Raw genomic sequence first — 17,843 nt, forward strand, 5'->3', positions numbered from 1 at the left:
CGTTACTCGTTCTGTTTGTCTCTCGGCGATAGTAATAATAGAAAAAACGCAGTTCAAAAAAAGCGAAAAAGGGGTGCAACACGAGGACTTCCCAGGAGGTCACCCATCCTAGTACTGCTCTCGCCCGAGCACGTTTAACTTCGGAGTTCTGATGGGATCCGGTGCATTAGTGCTGGTATGATCGCACCCGTCATACCTTGCACGATCATCGCATATATCCGCTGCCTTGCAACTCATTCAACCAAAATAAAAACTATCTTTAAAAGTACGTTTTGGTCCCTGAACTTTTTCCATATTTCCCGTTTGGTCCCTGAATTGCAATTCATCGTTACTCGTTACTCGTTCTGTTTGTCTCTCGGCGATAGTAATAATAGAAAAAACGCAGTTCAAAAAAAGCGAAAAAGGGGTGCAACACGAGGACTTCCCAGGAGGTCACCCATCCTAGTACTGCTCTCGCCCAAGCACGTTTAACTTCGGAGTTCTGATGGGATCCGGTGCATTAGTGCTGGTATGATCGCACCCGTCATACCTTGCACGATCATCGCATATATCCGCTGCCTTGCAACTCATTCAACCAAAATAAAAACTATCTTTAAAAGTACGTTTTGGTCCCTGAACTTTTTCCATATTTCCCGTTTGGTCCCTGAATTGCAATTCATCGTTACTCGTTACTCGTTACTCGTTCTGTTTGTCTCTCGGCGATAGTAATAATAGAAAAAACGCAGTTCAAAAAAAGCGAAAAAGGGGTGCAACACGAGGACTTCCCAGGAGGTCACCCATCCTAGTACTGCTCTCGCCCAAGCACGTTTAACTTCGGAGTTCTGATGGGATCCGGTGCATTAGTGCTGGTATGATCGCACCCGTCATACCTTGCACGATCATCGCATATATCCGCTGCCTTGCAACTCATTCAACCAAAATAAAAACTATCTTTAAAAGTACGTTTTGGTCCCTGAACTTTTTCCATATTTCCCGTTTGGTCCCTGAATTGCAATTCATCGTTACTCGTTACTCGTTCTGTTTGTCTCTCGGCGATAGTAATAATAGAAAAAACGCAGTTCAAAAAAAGCGAAAAAGGGGTGCAACACGAGGACTTCCCAGGAGGTCACCCATCCTAGTACTGCTCTCGCCCAAGCACGTTTAACTTCGGAGTTCTGATGGGATCCGGTGCATTAGTGCTGGTATGATCGCACCTGTCATACCTTGCACGATCATCGCATATATCCGCTGCCTTGCAACTCATTCAACCAAAATAAAAACTATCTTTAAAAGTACGTTTTGGTCCCTGAACTTTTTCCATATTTCCCGTTTGGTCCCTGAATTGCAATTCATCGTTACTCGTTACTCGTTACTCGTTCTGTTTGTCTCTCGGCGATAGTAATAATAGAAAAAACGCAGTTCAAAAAAAGCGAAAAAGGGGTGCAACACGAGGACTTCCCAGGAGGTCACCGATCCTAGTACTGCTCTCGCCCAAGCACGTTTAACTTCGGAGTTCTGATGGGATCCTGTGCATTAGTGCTGGTATGATCGCACCGGTCATACCTTGCACGATCATCGCATATATCCGCTGCCTTGCAACTCATTCAACCAAAATAAAAACTATCTTTAAAAGTACGTTTTGGTCCCTGAATTGCAATTCATCGTTACTCGTTACTCGTTACTCGTTCTGTTTGTCTCTCGGCGATAGTAATAATAGAAAAAACGCAGTTCAAAAAAAGCGAAAAAGGGGTGCAACACGAGGACTTCCCAGGAGGTCACCCATCCTAGTACTGCTCTCGCCCAAGCACGTTTATCTTCGGAGTTCTGATGGGATCCGGTGCATTAGTGCTGGTATGATCGCACCCGTCATACCTTGCACGATCATCGCATATATCCGCTGCCTTGCAACTCATTCAACCAAAATAAAAACTATCTTTAAAAGTACGTTTTGGTCCCTGAACTTTTTCCATATTTCCCGTTTGGTCCCTGAATTGCAATTCATCGTTACTCGTTACTCGTTACTCGTTCTGTTTGTCTCTCGGCGATAGTAATAATAGAAAAAACGCAGTTCAAAAAAAGCGAAAAAGGGGTGCAACACGAGGACTTCCCAGGAGGTCACCGATCCTAGTACTGCTCTCGCCCAAGCACGTTTAACTTCGGAGTTCTGATGGGATCCTGTGCATTAGTGCTGGTATGATCGCACCGGTCATACCTTGCACGATCATCGCATATATCCGCTGCCTTGCAACTCATTCAACCAAAATAAAAACTATCTTTAAAAGTACGTTTTGGTCCCTGAATTGCAATTCATCGTTACTCGTTACTCGTTACTCGTTCTGTTTGTCTCTCGGCGATAGTAATAATAGAAAAAACGCAGTTCAAAAAAAGCGAAAAAGGGGTGCAACACGAGGACTTCCCAGGAGGTCACCCATCCTAGTACTGCTCTCGCCCAAGCACGTTTATCTTCGGAGTTCTGATGGGATCCGGTGCATTAGTGCTGGTATGATCGCACCCGTCATACCTTGCACGATCATCGCATATATCCGCTGCCTTGCAACTCATTCAACCAAAATAAAAACTATCTTTAAAAGTACGTTTTGGTCCCTGAACTTTTTCCATATTTCCCGTTTGGTCCCTGAATTGCAATTCATCGTTACTCGTTACTCGTTCTGTTTGTCTCTCGGCGATAGTAATAATAGAAAAAACGCAGTTCAAAAAAAGCGAAAAAGGGGTGCAACACGAGGACTTCCCAGGAGGTCACCCATCCTAGTACTGCTCTCGCCCAAGCACGTTTAACTTCGGAGTTCTGATGGGATCCGGTGCATTAGTGCTGGTATGATCGCACCCGTCATACCTTGCACGATCATCGCATATATCCGCTGCCTTGCAACTCATTCAACCAAAATAAAAACTATCTTTAAAAGTACGTTTTGGTCCCTGAACTTTTTCCATATTTCCCGTTTGGTCCCTGAATTGCAATTCATCGTTACTCGTTACTCGTTACTCGTTCTGTTTGTCTCTCGGCGATAGTAATAATAGAAAAAACGCAGTTCAAAAAAAGCGAAAAAGGGGTGCAACACGAGGACTTCCCAGGAGGTCACCCATCCTAGTACTGCTCTCGCCCAAGCACGTTTAACTTCGGAGTTCTGATGGGATCCGGTGCATTAGTGCTGGTATGATCGCACCCGTCATACCTTGCACGATCATCGCATATATCCGCTGCCTTGCAACTCATTCAACCAAAATAAAAACTATCTTTAAAAGTACGTTTTGGTCCCTGAACTTTTTCCATATTTCCCGTTTGGTCCCTGAATTGCAATTCATCGTTACTCGTTACTCGTTCTGTTTGTCTCTCGGCGATAGTAATAATAGAAAAAACGCAGTTCAAAAAAAGCGAAAAAGGGGTGCAACACGAGGACTTCCCAGGAGGTCACCCATCCTAGTACTGCTCTCGCCCAAGCACGTTTAACTTCGGAGTTCTGATGGGATCCGGTGCATTAGTGCTGGTATGATCGCACCTGTCATACCTTGCACGATCATCGCATATATCCGCTGCCTTGCAACTCATTCAACCAAAATAAAAACTATCTTTAAAAGTACGTTTTGGTCCCTGAACTTTTTCCATATTTCCCGTTTGGTCCCTGAATTGCAATTCATCGTTACTCGTTACTCGTTACTCGTTCTGTTTGTCTCTCGGCGATAGTAATAATAGAAAAAACGCAGTTCAAAAAAAGCGAAAAAGGGGTGCAACACGAGGACTTCCCAGGAGGTCACCGATCCTAGTACTGCTCTCGCCCAAGCACGTTTAACTTCGGAGTTCTGATGGGATCCTGTGCATTAGTGCTGGTATGATCGCACCGGTCATACCTTGCACGATCATCGCATATATCCGCTGCCTTGCAACTCATTTAACCAAAATAAAAACTATCTTTAAAAGTACGTTTTGGTCCCTGAATTGCAATTCATCGTTACTCGTTACTCGTTACTCGTTCTGTTTGTCTCTCGGCGATAGTAATAATAGAAAAAACGCAGTTCAAAAAAAGCGAAAAAGGGGTGCAACACGAGGACTTCCCAGGAGGTCACCCATCCTAGTACTGCTCTCGCCCAAGCACGTTTATCTTCGGAGTTCTGATGGGATCCGGTGCATTAGTGCTGGTATGATCGCACCCGTCATACCTTGCACGATCATCGCATATATCCGCTGCCTTGCAACTCATTCAACCAAAATAAAAACTATCTTTAAAAGTACGTTTTGGTCCCTGAACTTTTTCCATATTTCCCGTTTGGTCCCTGAATTGCAATTCATCGTTACTCGTTACTCGTTCTGTTTGTCTCTCGGCGATAGTAATAATAGAAAAAACGCAGTTCAAAAAAAGCGAAAAAGGGGTGCAACACGAGGACTTCCCAGGAGGTCACCCATCCTAGTACTGCTCTCGCCCAAGCACGTTTAACTTCGGAGTTCTGATGGGATCCGGTGCATTAGTGCTGGTATGATCGCACCCGTCATACCTTGCACGATCATCGCATATATCCGCTGCCTTGCAACTCATTCAACCAAAATAAAAACTATCTTTAAAAGTACGTTTTGGTCCCTGAACTTTTTCCATATTTCCCGTTTGGTCCCTGAATTGCAATTCATCGTTACTCGTTACTCGTTACTCGTTCTGTTTGTCTCTCGGCGATAGTAATAATAGAAAAAACGCAGTTCAAAAAAAGCGAAAAAGGGGTGCAACACGAGGACTTCCCAGGAGGTCACCCATCCTAGTACTGCTCTCGCCCAAGCACGTTTAACTTCGGAGTTCTGATGGGATCCGGTGCATTAGTGCTGGTATGATCGCACCCGTCATACCTTGCACGATCATCGCATATATCCGCTGCCTTGCAACTCATTCAACCAAAATAAAAACTATCTTTAAAAGTACGTTTTGGTCCCTGAACTTTTTCCATATTTCCCGTTTGGTCCCTGAATTGCAATTCATCGTTACTCGTTACTCGTTACTCGTTCTGTTTGTCTCTCGGCGATAGTAATAATAGAAAAAACGCAGTTCAAAAAAAGCGAAAAAGGGGTGCAACACGAGGACTTCCCAGGAGGTCACCGATCCTAGTACTGCTCTCGCCCAAGCACGTTTAACTTCGGAGTTCTGATGGGATCCTGTGCATTAGTGCTGGTATGATCGCACCGGTCATACCTTGCACGATCATCGCATATATCCGCTGCCTTGCAACTCATTCAACCAAAATAAAAACTATCTTTAAAAGTACGTTTTGGTCCCTGAACTTTTTCCATATTTCCCGTTTGGTCCCTGAATTGCAATTCATCGTTACTCGTTACTCGTTCTGTTTGTCTCTCGGCGATAGTAATAATAGAAAAAACGCAGTTCAAAAAAAGCGAAAAAGGGGTGCAACACGAGGACTTCCCAGGAGGTCACCCATCCTAGTACTGCTCTCGCCCAAGCACGTTTAACTTCGGAGTTCTGATGGGATCCGGTGCATTAGTGCTGGTATGATCGCACCCGTCATACCTTGCACGATCATCGCATATATCCGCTGCCTTGCAACTCATTCAACCAAAATAAAAACTATCTTTAAAAGTACGTTTTGGTCCCTGAATTGCAATTCATCGTTACTCGTTACTCGTTCTGTTTGTCTCTCGGCGATAGTAATAATAGAAAAAACGCAGTTCAAAAAAAGCGAAAAAGGGGTGCAACACGAGGACTTCCCAGGAGGTCACCCATCCTAGTACTGCTCTCGCCCAAGCACGTTTATCTTCAGAGTTCTGATGGGATCCGGTGCATTAGTGCTGGTATGATCGCACCCGTCATACCTTGCACGATCATCGCATATATCCGCTGCCTTGCAACTCATTCAACCAAAATAAAAACTATCTTTAAAAGTACGTTTTGGTCCCAGAACTTTTTCCATATTTCCCGTTTGGTCCCTGAATTGCAATTCATCGTTACTCGTTACTCGTTCTGTTTGTCTCTCGGCGATAGTAATAATAGAAAAAACGCAGTTCAAAAAAAGCGAAAAAGGGGTGCAACACGAGGACTTCCCAGGAGGTCACCCATCCTAGTACTGCTCTCGCCCAAGCACGTTTAACTTCGGAGTTCTGATGGGATCCGGTGCATTAGTGCTGGTATGATCGCACCCGTCATACCTTGCACGATCATCGCATATATCCGCTGCCTTGCAACTCATTCAACCAAAATAAAAACTATCTTTAAAAGTACGTTTTGGTCCCTGAACTTTTTCCATATTTCCCGTTTGGTCCCTGAATTGCAATTCATCGTTACTCGTTACTCGTTACTCGTTCTGTTTGTCTCTCGGCGATAGTAATAATAGAAAAAACGCAGTTCAAAAAAAGCGAAAAAGGGGTGCAACACGAGGACTTCCCAGGAGGTCACCGATCCTAGTACTGCTCTCGCCCAAGCACGTTTAACTTCGGAGTTCTGATGGGATCCTGTGCATTAGTGCTGGTATGATCGCACCGGTCATACCTTGCACGATCATCGCATATATCCGCTGCCTTGCAACTCATTTAACCAAAATAAAAACTATCTTTAAAAGTACGTTTTGGTCCCTGAATTGCAATTCATCGTTACTCGTTACTCGTTACTCGTTCTGTTTGTCTCTCGGCGATAGTAATAATAGAAAAAACGCAGTTCAAAAAAAGCGAAAAAGGGGTGCAACACGAGGACTTCCTAGGAGGTCACCCATCCTAGTACTGCTCTCGCCCAAGCACGTTTATCTTCGGAGTTCTGATGGGATCCGGTGCATTAGTGCTGGTATGATCGCACCCGTCATACCTTGCACGATCATCGCATATATCCGCTGCCTTGCAACTCATTCAACCAAAATAAAAACTATCTTTAAAAGTACGTTTTGGTCCCTGAACTTTTTCCATATTTCCCGTTTGGTCCCTGAATTGCAATTCATCGTTACTCGTTACTCGTTCTGTTTGTCTCTCGGCGATAGTAATAATAGAAAAAACGCAGTTCAAAAAAAGCGAAAAAGGGGTGCAACACGAGGACTTCCCAGGAGGTCACCCATCCTAGTACTGCTCTCGCCCAAGCACGTTTAACTTCGGAGTTCTGATGGGATCCGGTGCATTAGTGCTGGTATGATCGCACCCGTCATACCTTGCACGATCATCGCATATATCCGCTGCCTTGCAACTCATTCAACCAAAATAAAAACTATCTTTAAAAGTACGTTTTGGTCCCTGAATTGCAATTCATCGTTACTCGTTACTCGTTCTGTTTGTCTCTCGGCGATAGTAATAATAGAAAAAACGCAGTTCAAAAAAAGCGAAAAAGGGGTGCAACACGAGGACTTCCCAGGAGGTCACCCATCCTAGTACTGCTCTCGCCCAAGCACGTTTATCTTCAGAGTTCTGATGGGATCCGGTGCATTAGTGCTGGTATGATCGCACCCGTCATACCTTGCACGATCATCGCATATATCCGCTGCCTTGCAACTCATTCAACCAAAATAAAAACTATCTTTAAAAGTACGTTTTGGTCCCTGACCTTTTTCCATATTTCCCGTTTGGTCCCTGAATTGCAATTCATCGTTACTCGTTACTCGTTCTGCTTGTCTCTCGGCGATAGTAATAATAGAAAAATCGCAGTTCAAAAAAAGCGAAAAAGGGGTGCAACACGAGGACTTCCCAGGAGGTCACCCATCCTAGTACTGCTCTCGCCCAAGCACGTTTAACTTCGGAGTTCTGATGGGATCCGGTGCATTAGTGCTGGTATGATCGCACCCGTCATACCTTGCACGATCATCGCATATATCCGCTGCCTTGCAACTCATTCAACCAAAATAAAAACTATCTTTAAAAGTACCTTTTGGTCCCTGAACTTTTTCCATATTTCCCGTTTGGTCCCTGAATTGCAATTCATCGTTACTCGTTACTCGTTACTCGTTCTGTTTGTCTCTCGGCGATAGTAATAATAGAAAAAACGCAGTTCAAAAAAAGCGAAAAAGGGGTGCAACACGAGGACTTCCCAGGAGGTCACCGATCCTAGTACTGCTCTCGCCCAAGCACGTTTAACTTCGGAGTTCTGATGGGATCCTGTGCATTAGTGCTGGTATGATCGCACCGGTCATACCTTGCACGATCATCGCATATATCCGCTGCCTTGCAACTCATTTAACCAAAATAAAAACTATCTTTAAAAGTACGTTTTGGTCCCTGAATTGCAATTCATCGTTACTCGTTACTCGTTACTCGTTCTGTTTGTCTCTCGGCGATAGTAATAATAGAAAAAACGCAGTTCAAAAAAAGCGAAAAAGGGGTGCAACACGAGGACTTCCCAGGAGGTCACCCATCCTAGTACTGCTCTCGCCCAAGCACGTTTATCTTCGGAGTTCTGATGGGATCCGGTGCATTAGTGCTGGTATGATCGCACCCGTCATACCTTGCACGATCATCGCATATATCCGCTGCCTTGCAACTCATTCAACCAAAATAAAAACTATCTTTAAAAGTACGTTTTGGTCCCTGAACTTTTTCCATATTTCCCGTTTGGTCCCTGAATTGCAATTCATCGTTACTCGTTACTCGTTCTGTTTGTCTCTCGGCGATAGTAATAATAGAAAAAACGCAGTTCAAAAAAAGCGAAAAAGGGGTGCAACACGAGGACTTCCCAGGAGGTCACCCATCCTAGTACTGCTCTCGCCCAAGCACGTTTAACTTCGGAGTTCTGATGGGATCCGGTGCATTAGTGCTGGTATGATCGCACCCGTCATACCTTGCACGATCATCGCATATATCCGCTGCCTTGCAACTCATTCAACCAAAATAAAAACTATCTTTAAAAGTACGTTTTGGTCCCTGAACTTTTTCCATATTTCCCGTTTGGTCCCTGAATTGCAATTCATCGTTACTCGTTACTCGTTACTCGTTCTGTTTGTCTCTCGGCGATAGTAATAATAGAAAAAACGCAGTTCAAAAAAAGCGAAAAAGGGGTGCAACACGAGGACTTCCCAGGAGGTCACCCATCCTAGTACTGCTCTCGCCCAAGCACGTTTAACTTCGGAGTTCTGATGGGATCCGGTGCATTAGTGCTGGTATGATCGCACCCGTCATACCTTGCACGATCATCGCATATATCCGCTGCCTTGCAACTCATTCAACCAAAATAAAAACTATCTTTAAAAGTACGTTTTGGTCCCTGAACTTTTTCCATATTTCCCGTTTGGTCCCTGAATTGCAATTCATCGTTACTCGTTACTCGTTACTCGTTCTGTTTGTCTCTCGGCGATAGTAATAATAGAAAAAACGCAGTTCAAAAAAAGCGAAAAAGGGGTGCAACACGAGGACTTCCCAGGAGGTCACCCATCCTAGTACTGCTCTCGCCCAAGCACGTTTAACTTCGGAGTTCTGATGGGATCCGGTGCATTAGTGCTGGTATGATCGCACCCGTCATACCTTGCACGATCATCGCATATATCCGCTGCCTTGCAACTCATTCAACCAAAATAAAAACTATCTTTAAAAGTACGTTTTGGTCCCTGAACTTTTTCCATATTTCCCGTTTGGTCCCTGAATTGCAATTCATCGTTACTCGTTACTCGTTACTCGTTCTGTTTGTCTCTCGGCGATAGTAATAATAGAAAAAACGCAGTTCAAAAAAAGCGAAAAAGGGGTGCAACACGAGGACTTCCCAGGAGGTCACCCATCCTAGTACTGCTCTCGCCCAAGCACGTTTAACTTCGGAGTTCTGATGGGATCCGGTGCATTAGTGCTGGTATGATCGCACCCGTCATACCTTGCACGATCATCGCATATATCCGCTGCCTTGCAACTCATTCAACCAAAATAAAAACTATCTTTAAAAGTACGTTTTGGTCCCTGAACTTTTTCCATATTTCCCGTTTGGTCCCTGAATTGCAATTCATCGTTACTCGTTACTCGTTACTCGTTCTGTTTGTCTCTCGGCGATAGTAATAATAGAAAAAACGCAGTTCAAAAAAAGCGAAAAAGGGGTGCAACACGAGGACTTCCTAGGAGGTCACCCATCCTAGTACTGCTCTCGCCCAAGCACGTTTATCTTCGGAGTTCTGATGGGATCCGGTGCATTAGTGCTGGTATGATCGCACCCGTCATACCTTGCACGATCATCGCATATATCCGCTGCCTTGCAACTCATTCAACCAAAATAAAAACTATCTTTAAAAGTACGTTTTGGTCCCTGAACTTTTTCCATATTTCCCGTTTGGTCCCTGAATTGCAATTCATCGTTACTCGTTACTCGTTCTGTTTGTCTCTCGGCGATAGTAATAATAGAAAAAACGCAGTTCAAAAAAAGCGAAAAAGGGGTGCAACACGAGGACTTCCCAGGAGGTCACCCATCCTAGTACTGCTCTCGCCCAAGCACGTTTAACTTCGGAGTTCTGATGGGATCCGGTGCATTAGTGCTGGTATGATCGCACCCGTCATACCTTGCACGATCATCGCATATATCCGCTGCCTTGCAACTCATTCAACCAAAATAAAAACTATCTTTAAAAGTACGTTTTGGTCCCTGAACTTTTTCCATATTTCCCGTTTGGTCCCTGAATTGCAATTCATCGTTACTCGTTACTCGTTACTCGTTCTGTTTGTCTCTCGGCGATAGTAATAATAGAAAAAACGCAGTTCAAAAAAAGCGAAAAAGGGGTGCAACACGAGGACTTCCCAGGAGGTCACCCATCCTAGTACTGCTCTCGCCCAAGCACGTTTAACTTCGGAGTTCTGATGGGATCCGGTGCATTAGTGCTGGTATGATCGCACCCGTCATACCTTGCACGATCATCGCATATATCCGCTGCCTTGCAACTCATTCAACCAAAATAAAAACTATCTTTAAAAGTACGTTTTGGTCCCTGAACTTTTTCCATATTTCCCGTTTGGTCCCTGAATTGCAATTCATCGTTACTCGTTACTCGTTCTGTTTGTCTCTCGGCGATAGTAATAATAGAAAAAACGCAGTTCAAAAAAAGCGAAAAAGGGGTGCAACACGAGGACTTCCCAGGAGGTCACCCATCCTAGTACTGCTCTCGCCCAAGCACGTTTAACTTCGGAGTTCTGATGGGATCTGGTGCATTAGTGCTGGTATGATCGCACCCGTCATACCTTGCACGATCATCGCATATATCCGCTGCCTTGCAACTCATTCAACCAAAATAAAAACTATCTTTAAAAGTACGTTTTGGTCCCTGAACTTTTTCCATATTTCCCGTTTGGTCCCTGAATTGCAATTCATCGTTACTCGTTACTCGTTCTGTTTGTCTCTCGGCGATAGTAATAATAGAAAAAACGCAGTTCAAAAAAAGCGAAAAAGGGGTGCAACACGAGGACTTCCCAGGAGGTCACCCATCCTAGTACTGCTCTCGCCCGAGCACGTTTAACTTCGGAGTTCTGATGGGATCCGGTGCATTAGTGCTGGTATGATCGCACCCGTCATACCTTGCACGATCATCGCATATATCCGCTGCCTTGCAACTCATTCAACCAAAATAAAAACTATCTTTAAAAGTACGTTTTGGTCCCTGAACTTTTTCCATATTTCCCGTTTGGTCCCTGAATTGCAATTCATCGTTACTCGTTACTCGTTACTCGTTCTGTTTGTCTCTCGGCGATAGTAATAATAGAAAAAACGCAGTTCAAAAAAAGCGAAAAAGGGGTGCAACACGAGGACTTCCCAGGAGGTCACCGATCCTAGTACTGCTCTCGCCCAAGCACGTTTAACTTCGGAGTTCTGATGGGATCCTGTGCATTAGTGCTGGTATGATCGCACCGGTCATACCTTGCACGATCATCGCATATATCCGCTGCCTTGCAACTCATTCAACCAAAATAAAAACTATCTTTAAAAGTACGTTTTGGTCCCTGAACTTTTTCCATATTTCCCGTTTGGTCCCTGAATTGCAATTCATCGTTACTCGTTACTCGTTACTCGTTCTGTTTGTCTCTCGGCGATAGTAATAATAGAAAAAACGCAGTTCAAAAAAAGCGAAAAAGGGGTGCAACACGAGGACTTCCCAGGAGGTCACCCATCCTAGTACTGCTCTCGCCCAAGCACGTTTAACTTCGGAGTTCTGATGGGATCCGGTGCATTAGTGCTGGTATGATCGCACCCGTCATACCTTGCACGATCATCGCATATATCCGCTGCCTTGCAACTCATTCAACCAAAATAAAAACTATCTTTAAAAGTACGTTTTGGTCCCTGAATTGCAATTCATCGTTACTCGTTACTCGTTCTGTTTGTCTCTCGGCGATAGTAATAATAGAAAAAACGCAGTTCAAAAAAAGCGAAAAAGGGGTGCAACACGAGGACTTCCCAGGAGGTCCCCATCCTAGTACTGCTCTCGCCCAAGCACGTTTATCTTCAGAGTTCTGATGGGATCCGGTGCATTAGTGCTGGTATGATCGCACCCGTCATACCTTGCACGATCATCGCATATATCCGCTGCCTTGCAACTCATTCAACCAAAATAAAAACTATCTTTAAAAGTACGTTTTGGTCCCTGAACTTTTTCCATATTTCCCGTTTGGTCCCTGAATTGCAATTCATCGTTACTCGTTACTCGTTCTGTTTGTCTCTCGGCGATAGTAATAATAGAAAAAACGCAGTTCAAAAAAAGCGAAAAAGGGGTGCAACACGAGGACTTCCCAGGAGGTCACCCATCCTAGTACTGCTCTCGCCCAAGCACGTTTAACTTCGGAGTTCTGATGGGATCCGGTGCATTAGTGCTGGTATGATCGCACCCGTCATACCTTGCACGATCATCGCATATATCCGCTGCCTTGCAACTCATTCAACCAAAATAAAAACTATCTTTAAAAGTACGTTTTGGTCCCTGAACTTTTTCCATATTTCCCGTTTGGTCCCTGAATTGCAATTCATCGTTACTCGTTACTCGTTCTGTTTGTCTCTCGGCGATAGTAATAATAGAAAAAACGCAGTTCAAAAAAAGCGAAAAAGGGGTGCAACACGAGGACTTCCCAGGAGGTCACCCATCCTAGTACTGCTCTCGCCCAAGCACGTTTAACTTCGGAGTTCTGATGGGATCTGGTGCATTAGTGCTGGTATGATCGCACCCGTCATACCTTGCACGATCATCGCATATATCCGCTGCCTTGCAACTCATTCAACCAAAATAAAAACTATCTTTAAAAGTACGTTTTGGTCCCTGAACTTTTTCCATATTTCCCGTTTGGTCCCTGAATTGCAATTCATCGTTACTCGTTACTCGTTACTCGTTCTGTTTGTCTCTCGGCGATAGTAATAATAGAAAAAACGCAGTTCAAAAAAAGCGAAAAAGAGGTGCAACACGAGGACTTCCCAGGAGGTCACCCATCCTAGTACTGCTCTCGCCCAAGCACGTTTAACTTCGGAGTTCTGATGGGATCCGGTGCATTAGTGCTGGTATGATCGCACCCGTCATACCTTGCACGATCATCGCATATATCCGCTGCCTTGCAACTCATTCAACCAAAATAAAAACTATCTTTAAAAGTACGTTTTGGTCCCTGAACTTTTTCCATATTTCCCGTTTGGTCCCTGAATTGCAATTCATCGTTACTCGTTACTCGTTACTCGTTCTGTTTGTCTCTCGGCGATAGTAATAATAGAAAAAACGCAGTTCAAAAAAAGCGAAAAAGGGGTGCAACACGAGGACTTCCCAGGAGGTCACCCATCCTAGTACTGCTCTCGCCCAAGCACGTTTAACTTCGGAGTTCTGATGGGATCCGGTGCATTAGTGCTGGTATGATCGCACCCGTCATACCTTGCACGATCATCGCATATATCCGCTGCCTTGCAACTCATTCAACCAAAATAAAAACTATCTTTAAAAGTACGTTTTGGTCCCTGAACTTTTTCCATATTTCCCGTTTGGTCCCTGAATTGCAATTCATCGTTACTCGTTACTCGTTCTGTTTGTCTCTCGGCGATAGTAATAATAGAAAAAACGCAGTTCAAAAAAAGCGAAAAAGGGGTGCAACACGAGGACTTCCCAGGAGGTCACCCATCCTAGTACTGCTCTCGCCCAAGCACGTTTAACTTCGGAGTTCTGATGGGATCCGGTGCATTAGTGCTGGTATGATCGCACCTGTCATACCTTGCACGATCATCGCATATATCCGCTGCCTTGCAACTCATTCAACCAAAATAAAAACTATCTTTAAAAGTACGTTTTGGTCCCTGAACTTTTTCCATATTTCCCGTTTGGTCCCTGAATTGCAATTCATCGTTACTCGTTACTCGTTACTCGTTCTGTTTGTCTCTCGGCGATAGTAATAATAGAAAAAACGCAGTTCAAAAAAAGCGAAAAAGGGGTGCAACACGAGGACTTCCCAGGAGGTCACCCATCCTAGTACTGCTCTCGCCCAAGCACGTTTAACTTCGGAGTTCTGATGGGATCCTGTGCATTAGTGCTGGTATGATCGCACCGGTCATACCTTGCACGATCATCGCATATATCCGCTGCCTTGCAACTCATTCAACCAAAATAAAAACTATCTTTAAAAGTACGTTTTGGTCCCTGAATTGCAATTCATCGTTACTCGTTACTCGTTACTCGTTCTGTTTGTCTCTCGGCGATAGTAATAATAGAAAAAACGCAGTTCAAAAAAAGCGAAAAAGGGGTGCAACACGAGGACTTCCCAGGAGGTCACCCATCCTAGTACTGCTCTCGCCCAAGCACGTTTATCTTCGGAGTTCTGATGGGATCCGGTGCATTAGTGCTGGTATGATCGCACCCGTCATACCTTGCACGATCATCGCATATATCCGCTGCCTTGCAACTCATTCAACCAAAATAAAAACTATCTTTAGAAGTACGTTTTGGTCCCTGAACTTTTTCCATATTTCCCGTTTGGTCCCTGAATTGCAATTCATCGTTACTCGTTACTCGTTCTGTTTGTCTCTCGGCGATAGTAATAATAGAAAAAACGCAGTTCAAAAAAAGCGAAAAAGGGGTGCAACACGAGGACTTCCCAGGAGGTCACCCATCCTAGTACTGCTCTCGCCCAAGCACGTTTAACTTCGGAGTTCTGATGGGATCCGGTGCATTAGTGCTGGTATGATCGCACCCGTCATACCTTGCACGATCATCGCATATATCCGCTGCCTTGCAACTCATTCAACCAAAATAAAAACTATCTTTAAAAGTACGTTTTGGTCCCTGAACTTTTTCCATATTTCCCGTTTGGTCCCTGAATTGCAATTCATCGTTACTCGTTACTCGTTACTCGTTCTGTTTGTCTCTCGGCGATAGTAATAATAGAAAAAACGCAGTTCAAAAAAAGCGAAAAAGGGGTGCAACACGAGGACTTCCCAGGAGGTCACCCATCCTAGTACTGCTCTCGCCCAAGCACGTTTAACTTCGGAGTTCTGATGGGATCCGGTGCATTAGTGCTGGTATGATCGCACCCGTCATACCTTGCACGATCATCGCATATATCCGCTGCCTTGCAACTCATTCAACCAAAATAAAAACTATCTTTAAAAGTACGTTTTGGTCCCTGAACTTTTTCCATATTTCCCGTTTGGTCCCTGAATTGCAATTCATCGTTACTCGTTACTCGTTACTCGTTCTGTTTGTCTCTCGGCGATAGTAATAATAGAAAAAACGCAGTTCAAAAAAAGCGAAAAAGGGGTGCAACACGAGGACTTCCCAGGAGGTCACCGATCCTAGTACTGCTCTCGCCCAAGCACGTTTAACTTCGGAGTTCTGATGGGATCCTGTGCATTAGTGCTGGTATGATCGCACCCGTCATACCTTGCACGATCATCGCATATATCCGCTGCCTTGCAACTCATTCAACCAAAATAAAAACTATCTTTAAAAGTACGTTTTGGTCCCTGAACTTTTTCCATATTTCCCGTTTGGTCCCTGAATTGCAATTCATCGTTACTCGTTACTCGTTCTGTTTGTCTCTCGGCGATAGTAATAATAGAAAAAACGCAGTTCAAAAAAAGCGAAAAAGGGGTGCAACACGAGGACTTCCCAGGAGGTCACCCATCCTAGTACTGCTCTCGCCCAAGCACGTTTAACTTCGGAGTTCTGATGGGATCCGGTGCATTAGTGCTGGTATGATCGCACCCGTCATACCTTGCACGATCATCGCATATATCCGCTGCCTTGCAACTCATTCAACCAAAATAAAAACTATCTTTAAAAGTACGTTTTGGTCCCTGAATTGCAATTCATCGTTACTCGTTACTCGTTACTCGTTCTGTTTGTCTCTCGGCGATAGTAATAATAGAAAAAACGCAGTTCAAAAAAAGCGAAAAAGGGGTGCAACACGAGGACTTCCCAGGAGGTCACCCATCCTAGTACTGCTCTCGCCCAAGCACGTTTAACTTCGGAGTTCTGATGGGATCCGGTGCATTAGTGCTGGTATGATCGCACCCGTCATACCTTGCACGATCATCGCATATATCCGCTGCCTTGCAACTCATTCAACCAAAATAAAAACTATCTTTAAAAGTACGTTTTGGTCCCTGAACTTTTTCCATATTTCCCGTTTGGTCCCTGAATTGCAATTCATCGTTACTCGTTACTCGTTACTCGTTCTGTTTGTCTCTCGGCGATAGTAATAATAGAAAAAACGCAGTTCAAAAAAAGCGAAAAAGGGGTGCAACACGAGGACTTCCCAGGAGGTCACCCATCCTAGTACTGCTCTCGCCCAAGCACGTTTAACTTCGGAGTTCTGATGGGATCCGGTGCATTAGTGCTGGTATGATCGCACCCGTCATACCTTGCACGATCATCGCATATATCCGCTGCCTTGCAACTCATTCAACCAAAATAAAAACTATCTTTAAAAGTACGTTTTGGTCCCTGAACTTTTTCCATATTTCCCGTTTGGTCCCTGAATTGCAATTCATCGTTACTCGTTACTCGTTACTCGTTCTGTTTGTCTCTCGGCGATAGTAATAATAGAAAAAACGCAGTTCAAAAAAAGCGAAAAAGGGGTGCAACACGAGGACTTCCCAGGAGGTCACCCATCCTAGTACTGCTCTCGCCCAAGCACGTTTATCTTCGGAGTTCTGATGGGATCCGGTGCATTAGTGCTGGTATGATCGCACCCGTCATACCTTGCACGATCATCGCATATATCCGCTGCCTTGCAACTCATTCAACCAAAATAAAAACTATCTTTAAAAGTACGTTTTGGTCCCTGAACTTTTTCCATATTTCCCGTTTGGTCCCTGAATTGCAATTCATCGTTACTCGTTACTCGTTCTGTTTGTCTCTCGGCGATAGTAATAATAGAAAAAACGCAGTTCAAAAAAAGCGAAAAAGGGGTGCAACACGAGGACTTCCCAGGAGGTCACCCATCCTAGTACTGCTCTCGCCCAAGCACGTTTAACTTCGGAGTTCTGATGGGATCCGGTGCATTAGTGCTGGTATGATCGCACCCGTCATACCTTGCACGATCATCGCATATATCCGCTGCCTTGCAACTCATTCAACCAAAATAAAAACTATCTTTAAAAGTACGTTTTGGTCCCTGAACTTTTTCCATATTTCCCGTTTGGTCCCTGAATTGCAATTCATCGTTACTCGTTACTCGTTACTCGTTCTGTTTGTCTCTCGGCGATAGTAATAATAGAAAAAACGCAGTTCAAAAAAAGCGAAAAAGGGGTGCAACACGAGGACTTCCCAGGAGGTCACCGATCCTAGTACTGCTCTCGCCCAAGCACGTTTAACTTCGGAGTTCTGATGGGATCCTGTGCATTAGTGCTGGTATGATCGCACCGGTCATACCTTGCACGATCATCGCATATATCCGCTGCCTTGCAACTCATTCAACCAAAATAAAAACTATCTTTAAAAGTACGTTTTGGTCCCTGAACTTT

At 44.4% G+C, this 17,843-nt stretch overlaps 54 non-coding genes across 54 annotated transcripts; all 54 read right to left on the minus strand.

The window, feature by feature from the left end:
* Positions 1-70: 70 nt before the first annotated feature.
* Positions 71-189, minus strand: LOC126659331 (5S ribosomal RNA). The gene has a single exon (XR_007634876.1). It is a non-coding gene; the product is annotated as a 5S ribosomal RNA (ribosomal RNA).
* Positions 190-403: 214 nt separating this feature from the next.
* Positions 404-522, minus strand: LOC126658600 (5S ribosomal RNA). The gene has a single exon (XR_007634182.1). It is a non-coding gene; the product is annotated as a 5S ribosomal RNA (ribosomal RNA).
* Positions 523-743: 221 nt separating this feature from the next.
* On the minus strand, positions 744-862 carry LOC126658612 (5S ribosomal RNA). Its single transcript, XR_007634193.1, has one exon. It is a non-coding gene; the product is annotated as a 5S ribosomal RNA (ribosomal RNA).
* Positions 863-1,076: 214 nt separating this feature from the next.
* On the minus strand, positions 1,077-1,195 carry LOC126658009 (5S ribosomal RNA). The gene has a single exon (XR_007633612.1). It is a non-coding gene; the product is annotated as a 5S ribosomal RNA (ribosomal RNA).
* Positions 1,196-1,416: 221 nt separating this feature from the next.
* Positions 1,417-1,535, minus strand: LOC126658835 (5S ribosomal RNA). The gene has a single exon (XR_007634407.1). It is a non-coding gene; the product is annotated as a 5S ribosomal RNA (ribosomal RNA).
* A 190-nt stretch (positions 1,536-1,725) lies between these two features.
* LOC126658089 (5S ribosomal RNA) lies at positions 1,726-1,844 on the minus strand. Its single transcript, XR_007633689.1, has one exon. It is a non-coding gene; the product is annotated as a 5S ribosomal RNA (ribosomal RNA).
* Positions 1,845-2,065: 221 nt separating this feature from the next.
* LOC126658836 (5S ribosomal RNA) lies at positions 2,066-2,184 on the minus strand. The gene has a single exon (XR_007634408.1). It is a non-coding gene; the product is annotated as a 5S ribosomal RNA (ribosomal RNA).
* Positions 2,185-2,374: 190 nt separating this feature from the next.
* Positions 2,375-2,493, minus strand: LOC126658090 (5S ribosomal RNA). Its single transcript, XR_007633690.1, has one exon. It is a non-coding gene; the product is annotated as a 5S ribosomal RNA (ribosomal RNA).
* A 214-nt stretch (positions 2,494-2,707) lies between these two features.
* LOC126658624 (5S ribosomal RNA) lies at positions 2,708-2,826 on the minus strand. Its single transcript, XR_007634204.1, has one exon. It is a non-coding gene; the product is annotated as a 5S ribosomal RNA (ribosomal RNA).
* Positions 2,827-3,047: 221 nt separating this feature from the next.
* Positions 3,048-3,166, minus strand: LOC126658635 (5S ribosomal RNA). Its single transcript, XR_007634215.1, has one exon. It is a non-coding gene; the product is annotated as a 5S ribosomal RNA (ribosomal RNA).
* A 214-nt stretch (positions 3,167-3,380) lies between these two features.
* On the minus strand, positions 3,381-3,499 carry LOC126658010 (5S ribosomal RNA). The gene has a single exon (XR_007633613.1). It is a non-coding gene; the product is annotated as a 5S ribosomal RNA (ribosomal RNA).
* A 221-nt stretch (positions 3,500-3,720) lies between these two features.
* Positions 3,721-3,839, minus strand: LOC126658837 (5S ribosomal RNA). Its single transcript, XR_007634409.1, has one exon. It is a non-coding gene; the product is annotated as a 5S ribosomal RNA (ribosomal RNA).
* Positions 3,840-4,029: 190 nt separating this feature from the next.
* On the minus strand, positions 4,030-4,148 carry LOC126658091 (5S ribosomal RNA). Its single transcript, XR_007633691.1, has one exon. It is a non-coding gene; the product is annotated as a 5S ribosomal RNA (ribosomal RNA).
* A 214-nt stretch (positions 4,149-4,362) lies between these two features.
* On the minus strand, positions 4,363-4,481 carry LOC126658646 (5S ribosomal RNA). The gene has a single exon (XR_007634226.1). It is a non-coding gene; the product is annotated as a 5S ribosomal RNA (ribosomal RNA).
* A 221-nt stretch (positions 4,482-4,702) lies between these two features.
* Positions 4,703-4,821, minus strand: LOC126658657 (5S ribosomal RNA). The gene has a single exon (XR_007634237.1). It is a non-coding gene; the product is annotated as a 5S ribosomal RNA (ribosomal RNA).
* A 221-nt stretch (positions 4,822-5,042) lies between these two features.
* On the minus strand, positions 5,043-5,161 carry LOC126658838 (5S ribosomal RNA). The gene has a single exon (XR_007634410.1). It is a non-coding gene; the product is annotated as a 5S ribosomal RNA (ribosomal RNA).
* Positions 5,162-5,375: 214 nt separating this feature from the next.
* On the minus strand, positions 5,376-5,494 carry LOC126658668 (5S ribosomal RNA). Its single transcript, XR_007634248.1, has one exon. It is a non-coding gene; the product is annotated as a 5S ribosomal RNA (ribosomal RNA).
* A 183-nt stretch (positions 5,495-5,677) lies between these two features.
* On the minus strand, positions 5,678-5,796 carry LOC126658459 (5S ribosomal RNA). The gene has a single exon (XR_007634045.1). It is a non-coding gene; the product is annotated as a 5S ribosomal RNA (ribosomal RNA).
* Positions 5,797-6,010: 214 nt separating this feature from the next.
* On the minus strand, positions 6,011-6,129 carry LOC126658679 (5S ribosomal RNA). Its single transcript, XR_007634259.1, has one exon. It is a non-coding gene; the product is annotated as a 5S ribosomal RNA (ribosomal RNA).
* Positions 6,130-6,350: 221 nt separating this feature from the next.
* LOC126658839 (5S ribosomal RNA) lies at positions 6,351-6,469 on the minus strand. The gene has a single exon (XR_007634411.1). It is a non-coding gene; the product is annotated as a 5S ribosomal RNA (ribosomal RNA).
* A 190-nt stretch (positions 6,470-6,659) lies between these two features.
* On the minus strand, positions 6,660-6,778 carry LOC126658437 (5S ribosomal RNA). Its single transcript, XR_007634024.1, has one exon. It is a non-coding gene; the product is annotated as a 5S ribosomal RNA (ribosomal RNA).
* A 214-nt stretch (positions 6,779-6,992) lies between these two features.
* On the minus strand, positions 6,993-7,111 carry LOC126658692 (5S ribosomal RNA). The gene has a single exon (XR_007634271.1). It is a non-coding gene; the product is annotated as a 5S ribosomal RNA (ribosomal RNA).
* Positions 7,112-7,294: 183 nt separating this feature from the next.
* Positions 7,295-7,413, minus strand: LOC126658460 (5S ribosomal RNA). The gene has a single exon (XR_007634046.1). It is a non-coding gene; the product is annotated as a 5S ribosomal RNA (ribosomal RNA).
* Positions 7,414-7,627: 214 nt separating this feature from the next.
* On the minus strand, positions 7,628-7,746 carry LOC126658703 (5S ribosomal RNA). The gene has a single exon (XR_007634282.1). It is a non-coding gene; the product is annotated as a 5S ribosomal RNA (ribosomal RNA).
* Positions 7,747-7,967: 221 nt separating this feature from the next.
* Positions 7,968-8,086, minus strand: LOC126658840 (5S ribosomal RNA). The gene has a single exon (XR_007634412.1). It is a non-coding gene; the product is annotated as a 5S ribosomal RNA (ribosomal RNA).
* A 190-nt stretch (positions 8,087-8,276) lies between these two features.
* On the minus strand, positions 8,277-8,395 carry LOC126658093 (5S ribosomal RNA). Its single transcript, XR_007633693.1, has one exon. It is a non-coding gene; the product is annotated as a 5S ribosomal RNA (ribosomal RNA).
* A 214-nt stretch (positions 8,396-8,609) lies between these two features.
* LOC126658716 (5S ribosomal RNA) lies at positions 8,610-8,728 on the minus strand. The gene has a single exon (XR_007634293.1). It is a non-coding gene; the product is annotated as a 5S ribosomal RNA (ribosomal RNA).
* Positions 8,729-8,949: 221 nt separating this feature from the next.
* On the minus strand, positions 8,950-9,068 carry LOC126658727 (5S ribosomal RNA). The gene has a single exon (XR_007634304.1). It is a non-coding gene; the product is annotated as a 5S ribosomal RNA (ribosomal RNA).
* A 221-nt stretch (positions 9,069-9,289) lies between these two features.
* Positions 9,290-9,408, minus strand: LOC126658739 (5S ribosomal RNA). The gene has a single exon (XR_007634315.1). It is a non-coding gene; the product is annotated as a 5S ribosomal RNA (ribosomal RNA).
* Positions 9,409-9,629: 221 nt separating this feature from the next.
* On the minus strand, positions 9,630-9,748 carry LOC126658751 (5S ribosomal RNA). Its single transcript, XR_007634326.1, has one exon. It is a non-coding gene; the product is annotated as a 5S ribosomal RNA (ribosomal RNA).
* Positions 9,749-9,969: 221 nt separating this feature from the next.
* Positions 9,970-10,088, minus strand: LOC126658438 (5S ribosomal RNA). The gene has a single exon (XR_007634025.1). It is a non-coding gene; the product is annotated as a 5S ribosomal RNA (ribosomal RNA).
* Positions 10,089-10,302: 214 nt separating this feature from the next.
* On the minus strand, positions 10,303-10,421 carry LOC126658762 (5S ribosomal RNA). The gene has a single exon (XR_007634337.1). It is a non-coding gene; the product is annotated as a 5S ribosomal RNA (ribosomal RNA).
* Positions 10,422-10,642: 221 nt separating this feature from the next.
* LOC126658774 (5S ribosomal RNA) lies at positions 10,643-10,761 on the minus strand. The gene has a single exon (XR_007634348.1). It is a non-coding gene; the product is annotated as a 5S ribosomal RNA (ribosomal RNA).
* A 214-nt stretch (positions 10,762-10,975) lies between these two features.
* Positions 10,976-11,094, minus strand: LOC126658031 (5S ribosomal RNA). Its single transcript, XR_007633633.1, has one exon. It is a non-coding gene; the product is annotated as a 5S ribosomal RNA (ribosomal RNA).
* A 214-nt stretch (positions 11,095-11,308) lies between these two features.
* LOC126659332 (5S ribosomal RNA) lies at positions 11,309-11,427 on the minus strand. The gene has a single exon (XR_007634877.1). It is a non-coding gene; the product is annotated as a 5S ribosomal RNA (ribosomal RNA).
* A 221-nt stretch (positions 11,428-11,648) lies between these two features.
* Positions 11,649-11,767, minus strand: LOC126658841 (5S ribosomal RNA). The gene has a single exon (XR_007634413.1). It is a non-coding gene; the product is annotated as a 5S ribosomal RNA (ribosomal RNA).
* A 221-nt stretch (positions 11,768-11,988) lies between these two features.
* Positions 11,989-12,107, minus strand: LOC126658785 (5S ribosomal RNA). Its single transcript, XR_007634359.1, has one exon. It is a non-coding gene; the product is annotated as a 5S ribosomal RNA (ribosomal RNA).
* A 183-nt stretch (positions 12,108-12,290) lies between these two features.
* Positions 12,291-12,408, minus strand: LOC126658817 (5S ribosomal RNA). Its single transcript, XR_007634389.1, has one exon. It is a non-coding gene; the product is annotated as a 5S ribosomal RNA (ribosomal RNA).
* A 214-nt stretch (positions 12,409-12,622) lies between these two features.
* LOC126658797 (5S ribosomal RNA) lies at positions 12,623-12,741 on the minus strand. The gene has a single exon (XR_007634370.1). It is a non-coding gene; the product is annotated as a 5S ribosomal RNA (ribosomal RNA).
* A 214-nt stretch (positions 12,742-12,955) lies between these two features.
* Positions 12,956-13,074, minus strand: LOC126658032 (5S ribosomal RNA). Its single transcript, XR_007633634.1, has one exon. It is a non-coding gene; the product is annotated as a 5S ribosomal RNA (ribosomal RNA).
* A 221-nt stretch (positions 13,075-13,295) lies between these two features.
* On the minus strand, positions 13,296-13,414 carry LOC126659394 (5S ribosomal RNA). The gene has a single exon (XR_007634937.1). It is a non-coding gene; the product is annotated as a 5S ribosomal RNA (ribosomal RNA).
* A 221-nt stretch (positions 13,415-13,635) lies between these two features.
* On the minus strand, positions 13,636-13,754 carry LOC126658809 (5S ribosomal RNA). The gene has a single exon (XR_007634382.1). It is a non-coding gene; the product is annotated as a 5S ribosomal RNA (ribosomal RNA).
* Positions 13,755-13,968: 214 nt separating this feature from the next.
* LOC126658011 (5S ribosomal RNA) lies at positions 13,969-14,087 on the minus strand. The gene has a single exon (XR_007633614.1). It is a non-coding gene; the product is annotated as a 5S ribosomal RNA (ribosomal RNA).
* A 221-nt stretch (positions 14,088-14,308) lies between these two features.
* Positions 14,309-14,427, minus strand: LOC126658639 (5S ribosomal RNA). Its single transcript, XR_007634219.1, has one exon. It is a non-coding gene; the product is annotated as a 5S ribosomal RNA (ribosomal RNA).
* Positions 14,428-14,617: 190 nt separating this feature from the next.
* Positions 14,618-14,736, minus strand: LOC126658094 (5S ribosomal RNA). The gene has a single exon (XR_007633694.1). It is a non-coding gene; the product is annotated as a 5S ribosomal RNA (ribosomal RNA).
* A 214-nt stretch (positions 14,737-14,950) lies between these two features.
* Positions 14,951-15,069, minus strand: LOC126658821 (5S ribosomal RNA). The gene has a single exon (XR_007634393.1). It is a non-coding gene; the product is annotated as a 5S ribosomal RNA (ribosomal RNA).
* Positions 15,070-15,290: 221 nt separating this feature from the next.
* On the minus strand, positions 15,291-15,409 carry LOC126658832 (5S ribosomal RNA). The gene has a single exon (XR_007634404.1). It is a non-coding gene; the product is annotated as a 5S ribosomal RNA (ribosomal RNA).
* Positions 15,410-15,630: 221 nt separating this feature from the next.
* On the minus strand, positions 15,631-15,749 carry LOC126658726 (5S ribosomal RNA). Its single transcript, XR_007634303.1, has one exon. It is a non-coding gene; the product is annotated as a 5S ribosomal RNA (ribosomal RNA).
* A 214-nt stretch (positions 15,750-15,963) lies between these two features.
* LOC126658843 (5S ribosomal RNA) lies at positions 15,964-16,082 on the minus strand. Its single transcript, XR_007634415.1, has one exon. It is a non-coding gene; the product is annotated as a 5S ribosomal RNA (ribosomal RNA).
* A 190-nt stretch (positions 16,083-16,272) lies between these two features.
* On the minus strand, positions 16,273-16,391 carry LOC126658854 (5S ribosomal RNA). The gene has a single exon (XR_007634426.1). It is a non-coding gene; the product is annotated as a 5S ribosomal RNA (ribosomal RNA).
* A 221-nt stretch (positions 16,392-16,612) lies between these two features.
* LOC126658865 (5S ribosomal RNA) lies at positions 16,613-16,731 on the minus strand. The gene has a single exon (XR_007634438.1). It is a non-coding gene; the product is annotated as a 5S ribosomal RNA (ribosomal RNA).
* A 221-nt stretch (positions 16,732-16,952) lies between these two features.
* LOC126658095 (5S ribosomal RNA) lies at positions 16,953-17,071 on the minus strand. Its single transcript, XR_007633695.1, has one exon. It is a non-coding gene; the product is annotated as a 5S ribosomal RNA (ribosomal RNA).
* A 214-nt stretch (positions 17,072-17,285) lies between these two features.
* Positions 17,286-17,404, minus strand: LOC126658876 (5S ribosomal RNA). The gene has a single exon (XR_007634449.1). It is a non-coding gene; the product is annotated as a 5S ribosomal RNA (ribosomal RNA).
* Positions 17,405-17,625: 221 nt separating this feature from the next.
* On the minus strand, positions 17,626-17,744 carry LOC126658842 (5S ribosomal RNA). The gene has a single exon (XR_007634414.1). It is a non-coding gene; the product is annotated as a 5S ribosomal RNA (ribosomal RNA).
* Between the last annotated feature and the right edge of the window lie 99 nt (positions 17,745-17,843).

This window comes from Mercurialis annua, linkage group LG7, assembly GCF_937616625.2.
Source record: "Mercurialis annua linkage group LG7, ddMerAnnu1.2, whole genome shotgun sequence".
NCBI classification, from domain to species: Eukaryota; Viridiplantae; Streptophyta; class Magnoliopsida; order Malpighiales; family Euphorbiaceae; genus Mercurialis; species Mercurialis annua.